Genomic DNA, 10137 nt, shown 5'->3' with positions numbered 1-10137 from the left:
AGCACAGGAAAATATCTCAAGTAGTAGCATCAACAATTGTACCTGCCTCTGCCACTTCCTCTGGCAGCTCATTCCAGGAGGTGGATACAATAGCAATGTTAAAGAGGAATTTTGACAGATGCATGAATAGGCAGGGAATAGAGAGATGCACACAATAAAGAGGCAAAAGGCTTTTAGTTTAGAAAAACACCATGTAATGGTACAGTCAGGGTGGGCCAAAGAGCTTGATCCTGTCTTGTACTGTTCTTTGTATCTTTGTTCTGTTGCATCCACATTTGGAGATGGTGCAAAGGAATATTGCTGGAATGGTTCCAGAGCTGAGGTGTTTTGGCAATCAGTTCAGGTGGAAAAACTAGAATTGTTTTACTTGGGGCAAAGGAAATTGATAGGACATCTAATAGAGTTGTACATGCTTATACAATATGTTTAGATGAGGTCGGCAAAGAAACATCGGTTGAGCATAGCGGCACAAATTTAAGGTTTTGGACAAACGTTACTTGGATGGGGGAGTTACGGGGACATGAGGGGTAGGAATGTGCAGAAGATCTTTTTTTAACACAGAGAGCGGTAATGAGCTGAGGCGTGCTGCCTCTGATGGGCACAATGCTTAGGGGATTTGGATGTGCAGATGATCAATTATTTCAAAAGGAAATTGAGTGGGCATTTGACAGAAGTAAACTTGCAGGGTACTAGAGGAATGGAACCGATTGGATTGCTCTCCAGAAAGCTGGCATTGACCTGAGAATTGATTGGCCTCCTTCTGTGCTGTAATGACTCTATATCACCATATAATTGTTTCTTCACAAAACATCATCTTAAAATTCATGCTCCACCATTTAAAAAGAGTTTGGAAAAACAATAAACATACTAAGCACCGTTCTAGCAAAAGGAGAACATGTTTTCAGTTGCTACATTCAGAAAATACTGATTTTTTTCTGCAGATTCTAAGCATGGCACACATTCAGACTATGGCAAGTTAGGAATTGCAGGCTCACATGTAGGTGATAATTCCCCACAGCTGAGAAAATGAAAGTTCTGAGAGCAACATCAACTAAAATCATCCCGAGCGAGAGGGTAGGGTCTTTGAATTGAAAGTCTTATGACAATACTCAAAACATACAAGGTAATTTTACAGACAGGTTTAATTGGCCTGATGTGAAACTTTTCAATGCTTTTATTATTTTACAAGTCCTATTTTTGGATAACCTTTTTTCACAAATGTGCTATTGATTGCCTGGAAAAAATGGTAGCCAAAATGTTTGAAAATAGTTTGATGATTCAGTTTCTGTACATTTATTGACAGACTTTTCTCACTTCTCATTTTTACAGACTTAATTCTTTTTTCCTTTGAGAAATATTTTCAATTGTTGAGATTCTACCTTCCTTTTGGTAGATCTTGCTCATGACAAGGCAACATTTAGATCTGAATTTTTAAAGTGAACATACTGGTTAAATCATTCCCATTGTCTGTCTCTTCTGCCTGACTCCCTGGAATTCCAATCAACCTTTATCATCATTAAAGCAACTTAGATCCCAAACTAGCAAGATTCCACCTCCCACAATTTTCATACATATAATTTTTTTCATTCACTGGATGAGGGCATCGCTAATTAGGCCAGTATTTATTGCTATGAGATGGAAATGTGTTGCTGGAAAAGCGCAGCAGGTCAGGCAGCATCTAGGGAACAGGAGAATCGACGTTTCGGGCATTAGCCCTTCTTCATTCCTGAAGAAGGGCTAATGCCCAAAACGTCGATTCTCCTGTTCCCTAGATGCTGCCTGACCTGCTGCGCTTTTCCAGCAACACATTTCCATCTCTGATCTCCAGCATCTGCAGACCTCACTTTCTCCTCAGTATTTATTGCTAGCCTAATTGCCCAGAGGGTAGTTATGTGGGTCTCGAGTCATATGTAGGCCAGACTGGGTATGGATGACCAATTTCCCTTCCCTGGAGGACATTAGTGATCAAGATGGCTTTTTACAACAATTGGCAATGGTTTCATGGTCTTCATTAGACTCTTAATTCCAGATTTTTCTTAATTTGAACTCCAATTCCACCATCTGCCATGGTGGGATTCAAACTTGGGTCCCCAGCACAATTAACTGAGTCTCTAGATTAACAGTCCAGCAATAAGCCATCACCCCTTAATCTGTTTCCTGAAGTGAAAAACAAGCTTTTCTTAATGATGTCTTGAAAACTGATTTTTAAATACACGTCATTTCTCTATTTTGCTTTCAGGAATATTATCCTGAAGCGGTTTCCAACTGCTCTAGTGAGATCTTGGAGCTGTCATTTCTCAGGTGATTCTTAGCAACCCGTGTGAGTCTGCCAAACGTTTCAATCAACAGTTTCTTTGATAGCTGGGAAAAGAGTTTCTAGGACATACTTGATTTTGAATATGTTGCTCTTAAATCTTAGTTGTGGCCATTTCCACTTCTGGAGTCAGAAGGTGCAGAATTTGAAATGGCCTCCAGACAGGCCCTGTCCAGGGTGAGCACAAATCTGGCTCTGATTTCTGGCTTGACATCAAGCGCCCCTTACCTGTTCCCAAAGACCCCACTGCAACCCATCCAAGACTCCGCTGCCCCTCATCAAAAGGGATCATTAGAATACTTGAAGTCGTCCTTCTACTGAAGAATGACTGCTCTATTGACAAGTACAAAGATCACTGTGGCCATAGAGAGAGAGTTTGTCCCAGATTCTTTAACCATCTGCAAAATAGTCATTTTAACATCACTTTGCATCTTTCTCCAAGGCAAGTATTGTACGTTTGAGAACAAAGACCACAATCTTTGAGATTTAAAAATGGAAAGAAACTTTATATATGTTTAAAATTTCCATTCCTGTCTGTTAGGGTGAACTTTATCATCATAGTTCAGACAGCAATTAATCTATATGGATTCTGCAAAGCAGGAGATTGAGGGGTGACCTGATAATGTCCCTACAGCTATTAAAAGGTTTGATAGGCTAGACATAGGTAAAGTTTCCTCATTTCCCCTTCCCCCACCTCCCCCTAGTTCCAAACTTCCAGCTCAGCACTGTCCCCATGACTTGTCCTACCTGCCTATCTTCTTTTCCACCTATCCACTCCACCCCCCCCGACCTATCACCTTCATCCCCTCCCCCACTCACCTATTGTACTCTATGCTACTTTTTCCCCACCCCGACCCTCCTCTCATTTATCTCTCCACCCTTCAGGCCCTCTGCCTGTATTCCTGATGAAGGGCTTTTGCCCGAAACGTTGATTTTATTCCTCCTCGGATGCTGCCTGAACTGCTGTGCTTTTCCAGCACCATTCTAATCTAAACATAGGTAAAGCATTCTGTTTTTGGGAGAGTACAAAAAAAGTGATTATAAATATAAGTCACTAATAATTGCAATAAAGTATTCAAACAAGACCCCTCTACTCTGTGAATGATTAGAATGGCTAAGGTGAACATCATTGATACATTGAAGGACAAACAGGTTAAACAGTTAAGGGAGGAAGGAATGGAAGACCATTCCTATTAAAGTTAGCTGAAGATGGTTGCAAAGAAGGTCGTGACAAATAAACATCGACATTAGATTAATTGAGTTGAATGACCTGTTTTTTTTTGGTCGCTGTAATGTGCTTCAATTAGCTGCTACATTTCCTTTGATTTCCTTTGAGTTTTACAGTGATAGCTATCAAAGACAATTCTGGAAAATGTTACTGTATTTACTTTTTGGTACAAGCACAAAAGTCAAAACAACAAAGTACTTTGAGGAGGAGATTTCTGGGATCTAACATGGGGGACGGACTAAGTTGTGAGAGGAATTTAGTAATGTAGCCACTGTTCCTTGTTTCTGCCGAAACGTACCTATCTGCAACAGGGGACTGAGCAACTGCCAAGCTTGACCCTGTCTGTAATTGTTAAATGGATGGTATGCTGTCAGGGTTAAATCTATCATGGTTTATATTTTGTGATGCCCCTGAGTTGCTTCTAGAGCCAAGAGATAATAAATGACCTGTCAGACCCGTGCTCTGAAAGTTATTAAAGCTGGTAACTTTACCAAGAGTAAAATTGGACTGGGAGCAGATTTCATTGAGGCAAAAGGATTGAGAGAGGACAGACAATCATTGATTAAGATCTGAGTCGCTTTAATTATTAAGGATTGCAATGAATTATATTAAAATCTCTTTAATATAAGACAGAGAACGAAGTGGAAGAAATGGAATTCTCTTTTTTTTTAAAACAGTTTTTTGTGGTAAAATTCCCAGACAGTCCACTTAAAACCAGATGGATGACAATCCTAGCAATCCAAGAAACTAAAGTGAATTTTTTAACTTTAGAGCTTGAATCAACACCAAGGTCAACAGATGTGACTTTATGTGTTTAAAGTAAAAGTCCCCACATCATTCACATTGATTCCCTGAATGTTTCCAATGTAGATTCACAGCAGTTTTTAGTTTAGGTATAAAGCAGAACTCTAAGCTCCTCTGATGGTTCACTTAGTAAATATAGACCAGAAGGTCCCAAGTCTAGAACACTGCTCTGACTGAGTTGGCTGATCCTCATATGACATGTGGTTTTAAACATGTACATATATTTTCAGGACGAATCAATATAGTTCATTCAGCTCTACTGATTCAATTGCTTTGTTCAGCTTAAAGCACATGCTGATCTTCTTCAAATCATGAGGAATATCAAGAGAATACATTGCAGATTCTGGGTACAACTTATTTTGAGCTTTATCGTAATGCTTTTTTAAAAAACATTTACCAGCATGAACCTTAAAGAATTACAGGAAAAAAATGACCACTAAGGAACTACTTACTTGCTGTGGATTTTACTGGGGAGAGGGGAGAAAGAAAGGCTGAGGAACTTTAAAGGGGAGAGGGAGGTTGATGACCAAAGATGGTGAGAGACAAAATGGTCTAGAAATTAAAGGTGATTCTGATGTTATATAAGCTGCAAATACCAATAAGGATAGAGGGAAGGTGTTTGCAAGCATATTGACCACACATGCACAACACAATTGCGAAATAATTTCATAAAATAGGCTTGAATTACAGATTTGCATGTACAATGAGTCTAACACTGAAGGAATAAAAGATATCTGAAACAAGGTGAGATGTGGCTCACATCCAGTTCAGAATGAGTATGTGCAGCACTTGTGATTGAATTTTGTTAGCCTATATTCCCAATATAATTAACCTTCTGACACTCAAATCTAGATGTGGAGGTGCCAATGTTGGACTTGGGTGGACAAGGTCAGAAGTCACATGACACCAGGTTATAGGCCAACAGGTTTATTTGAAATCACAAACTTTTGGAACATTGCTTCTTTGTTAGATGAAGTGGACTCCACCTGACAAAGGAGCAGCACTCTGTAAGCTTGTGATTTCAAATAAACTGATGGACTCTAACCTGGTGTCCTATGATTCAAATCGAGAAATACTCATTTTGTCACTTGACTTCTGAACTATTTTAATTGTGAAGTGGATCAACAGATTGGAAGCATGAGATAAGATTTAATCTAACATTGTTTTCCAATGCTATAATTGTAGCTTCTTCCACCACTTCCTATCGCAGCTCATTTCATAGAGGCACCACCTTCTGCATGAAAATGTTGCCCGTTAGGTACATTTTAAATCTTTTCCCTCTTACTTTAAACGCCATGCCCTCTAGTTTTGGACTCCTTTGCCCTGGGGAAAAGACCTCGACTATTCACCCTATCCATGCCCCTCATGATTTTATAAACTTCTACAAGGTCACTCCTCAGTCTCCAATGCTCCAGGGAAAATAGTGCCGCCATTTCAGCCTCTCCTTATAGCGCAAACCTTCCAACCTTGGCAACATGCTTGTAAATCTTTTCTGCATCCTTTCAAGTTTCTTCTTGTTGGAGTTTGCATTTTTTTTTCCTGCAGGCCAGCAGCAAACAAGGTTATCACAATCTAACAGTTTAGTAGAATTCCTGAAGGTCCAAGAAGTGACATGTAACTCATGTAACCCTACATCAATGCCACCGCCCAGTTGAACTGAAAGGAATTCTTTTAATGAGCAACACATTTGTAGCTAGGATGATCAAACATTATGAGAGTCAATATTGGCTTGCATACAGCCATCTGGACCGACACTCTAACCCAGAAAGCTTAGTCCAAGTTGGCCTCTGGGAGATAATAGTTATCCAATCCTTGGACCATGGTTTTAGATTGGATTCCCTTCAGTACGGAAACAGGCCCTTTGGCCCAACAAGTCCACACCAACCCTCTGAAGAGTAACCCACCCAGGCTCACTCCCCTATCACTATGGACAATTTAGCATGGACAATTGACCTTACCTGCACACCTTTGGATTCTGGGAGGAAACTGGAGCATCCAGAGGAAACCCACATAGATACAAGGAGAATGTACAAACTCCACACAGACAATCACCCGAGGCAGGAATCGTACCCAGGTCACTTGCGTTGTGAGGCAGTAGTGCTAACCACTGAGCCACCATGCTGCCTAAGACACTTCTGCAGTATATGCAAACTGTCCATGGGAAAAATGGATTGTGAGCATCCACCAGAATAAGCACATCATTGGGCATGCTGAAGCAGTGGTCTAGGCAGCTGGAGACCTTTTGAAATATGATACAGAAGGGATTGAGTGATCATAGTATTGTGCTGCAAAATCCCCTCTTGCAAACAATCTTCCATATGTAGGCTTGGAGGAGAAGCACAGCCGAAGAGGACTGTGGAGGGCAAACAGCTTCTTATTCTAAGAATTATTTATTTCACCCTCTTATAAGTGACTTTTTAATTTTGTAATATTACCAACATGTTAAGAATCATATCCAAGCTGTACTCTTCCCAATAGTAATGTAACATTCTCTGCAGACCTTTTTTCCCTGGGTGCAACAACTCATAAAATGCCCATTCATTTTATGAGTTAGGTCATCTCCCAAAAGAAAGTCTGCAATCATAATTATAGTGAGCAATCAATTTCTAAGAGCCTTGTTTTGCTTACCATTGCTGCCAAGGTATGAGGTTGTTATCCTTGTAACTCTCCATGGTGCTACCTCACTGACAGGAGTGCATGAGATAGCAAACTGCTGGGATTCAGTATAAGCTTACTGAGCCAAATGTGATCACCAATGCATGTTAACTAAACTCTGAAACTGACCTGCTGCAGCTATCACTTTGTTGGTTGTTCTGCTACACATCATGTCATGTCTGTATGCATTGCATGCTCCATTCCATTGTTACTATGTTCTGGCATCCTGTGACACTGTTTTTATTCATTCATGAGACATGGGCATCCCTGGCTGACCAGCATTCATTGCCCATCCTTAGCTGCTCTTGAACTGAGTGCCTTACTAGGCCATTCCAGAGGCAGTTGAGAGTCATCCACATTGCTGTAGTCCTGGAGCCACATTAGGCCAAACCAGGTGAGGATGGCAGATTTCTTTCCCTGAAGGACATTAGTGAGCCAGATAGGTTTTTCCTGACAATTGGCAATGGTTTCATGGTCAACAGTAGATTCTTAATTCCAAATATTTTTAAATTGAAATTAAATTCCACTATCAGCCATGGTGGGATTCAAACCCAGGACACTTTGTTAATTTTCTGGATTAATAGTCTTGTGATCATGCCATTAGTTGAAAAGTATGGCGCTGGAAAAGCTCAGCAGGTCAAGCAGCATCTGAGGAGAAGGACAGTCAATGTTACGGGCGTAGGTCCTTCATCAGGAATGATAAAGGCCTTGCGTCTGAAACGTCGAGTGTCCTGTTCTCCTCCGGATGCTGCCTGACCTGCTGTGCTTTTCCAGCACAACACTTTTTAACCCTGACTCTCCAGCATCTGCAGTCCTCACTTTCTCCTAATAATATCATTAGACCATCTGTGTCTATTTCTACTGCGACATTCATATTAACCACATTGTCAATCAGGGTTTAGCAATAATATTCCACTAATGTCATTTATTGTAGGAACCAGACTGCAGAAAGTCAATGGGTGAGGGAGGAAAGACCCCTGAGTGAGGAAAGGGAAGGAAACAGAAAATAATGAAAGGAGGCAGTGCGTGGTAAAATTGGTCAGTATATAGGCTGCAGTAAAACAGACTTAATCTCAACCAAAGCAGCAAAATCACTCAAATATTTATGGTAAGGAGCTGGGTATTCATTGAAGAAGAACTCACAATCCAGAAGGTGTCAGATCTCATTTGGTAATACTTCTTTGAGCAGCCCTCAAATTTTTTTGCTGAAATAAAGCTGTGTAAGTGCCAAGCATTATTGTTGTTTATGTCACAGAGTCACAATGCAGATGTTTCATATGCTTCATGGTGGCTGCTGAGTTGTGAAAATGTCCTCAAATTCTGTTAGTAGCTTCTTTTCTGCCATGCACTGTTTGATGTAATCCTCAATTTCAGCACCAAACGTCGATGCTCTGTGGAGGTCATTTCTTTAAAAGCAGAATCTGACAAAACCACAGTCCAAGACTCTTGAGGCAACCTAACCTACAGGCGAACAACACTCTTCTCCACATTACCACATGAAGCTACACAGTTATGCACTTATTATTTCTCTAATGTTCTTCTCTCCAACGCATTCTCAATTCTAAGAATGCCCATTTAGACAAAACATGGATCAAATGGCAGCGCTCTTGGAAGCAAAAGATCAAAACTAAAAGCTGGAAATCTGAAATTAAAAAACAGCAAGAAATAGCACATTTGTCAGGGTGCATGGGAAGAGGAACAGAGTTATTGTTTTGAACTGAAAATAATTTCTGTTGAGTCAGATATGACTCGAACATCAGCTTTATTTCATTTTTGAACCCTGTTGAGGCTAGAATCAATACCTTTGGAAGTGGAGGAGGGAAAAGCAGAAGGCATAGAAAATGTGAAAAAAAGGCATGTGCGAAAATGTTGAGGCTATCATCGATGGCTTGGTCAAAGAGGTGGGTGTCTTAAAAAGGTTATTGATACTCAACTATTTTTAGCTTTAGCCTGACAGTATATGTCATTCTGACCCTCTCAATTCATAAATGTTTTGTATAAAACTATACTTTGGAAAATCATGATTTGGAGATGCCGGTGTTGGACTGGGGTGTACAAAATTAAAAATCACATAACACCAGGTTATAGTCCAACAGGTTTAATTGGAAGCACTAGCTTTCGGAGCTGCTCCTTCATCAGGTGGTTGAAGGAGCGGCGCTCCGAAAGCTAGTGCTTCCAATTAAACCTGTTGGACTATAACCTGGTGTTGTGTGATTTTTAACTTTGGAAAATCATAAAATCCATATGTTGCTCAACAAAGCAAAACCACATGTATAACTATTCTATTGAATCAATATTCCTGTTACAAATAGGTTATTCCTTACACTCTGAATGTTGTCTCAACTAATTCATCACTGGTGAACATGAACATCTGTGATGAGGAAAGCTTCTTAACTTCAGTTTTTGTTATTCCCATGATATCTTTTCTCGATGTTCACCTGATGGTAGGTGACATCATTGCCCATGCAGATAGCCTGCAGGCTCTTCTGATCTCAGAGCTTCACTCAGGCCTTCTCAAATTGGTCCTGTGTTTATTACATAAAGATTGGTAATTGTTGAATTGTTTACTTGTTTATTAGGTATTGTTTTTAATTGTTTTAAGTCTCCTGTGGTCCGCCCAGTCAGCTCATATCCATTATACCAATCTTACCTTCCTCAACTCTCACCATTTGGAGATGACAGAAATTGTTCCTAGTTTTATGAGCGGTATGATTTTTTGGAATGTTTTACACACTAAAGCTACTATATGAGTACAAGTTGTTGTTGAAGGTTGGTAGTTCAGTCCTTTTGTTATTCTGGAATTGTGCTTGTCCTCTGCAATATTGATGCATTTCCCATCTGCATCCCTCTTCCACAATGTAATAGGATTGCGATGCGAATGATTAACAAACATGAACTGGTATATTGGAGGAAATATTACCGCAGATGGTGAAATCTGTACTGAAAACAAAAAATGCTGTAAATCACAGCAGATCAGGCAGCTTTCATGGAGAGAGAGAGCAAGCTAACATTTCGAGTTTAGTTGACTCTTCATGATGATGATCAGTTGATTAGTGTATATCTCCAGTTCGATTAAAACATCTTCAAGGCATTTCACAAGCTTAGTCGCCAAGTTGAAAAAAGAGATAGTAGCAGG

This window comes from Chiloscyllium plagiosum, chromosome 3, assembly GCF_004010195.1.
Source record: "Chiloscyllium plagiosum isolate BGI_BamShark_2017 chromosome 3, ASM401019v2, whole genome shotgun sequence".
NCBI classification, from domain to species: domain Eukaryota; kingdom Metazoa; phylum Chordata; class Chondrichthyes; order Orectolobiformes; family Hemiscylliidae; genus Chiloscyllium; species Chiloscyllium plagiosum.
The sequence above is the reverse complement of the archived record's forward strand: the minus strand, read 5'-3'. Positions refer to the sequence as shown.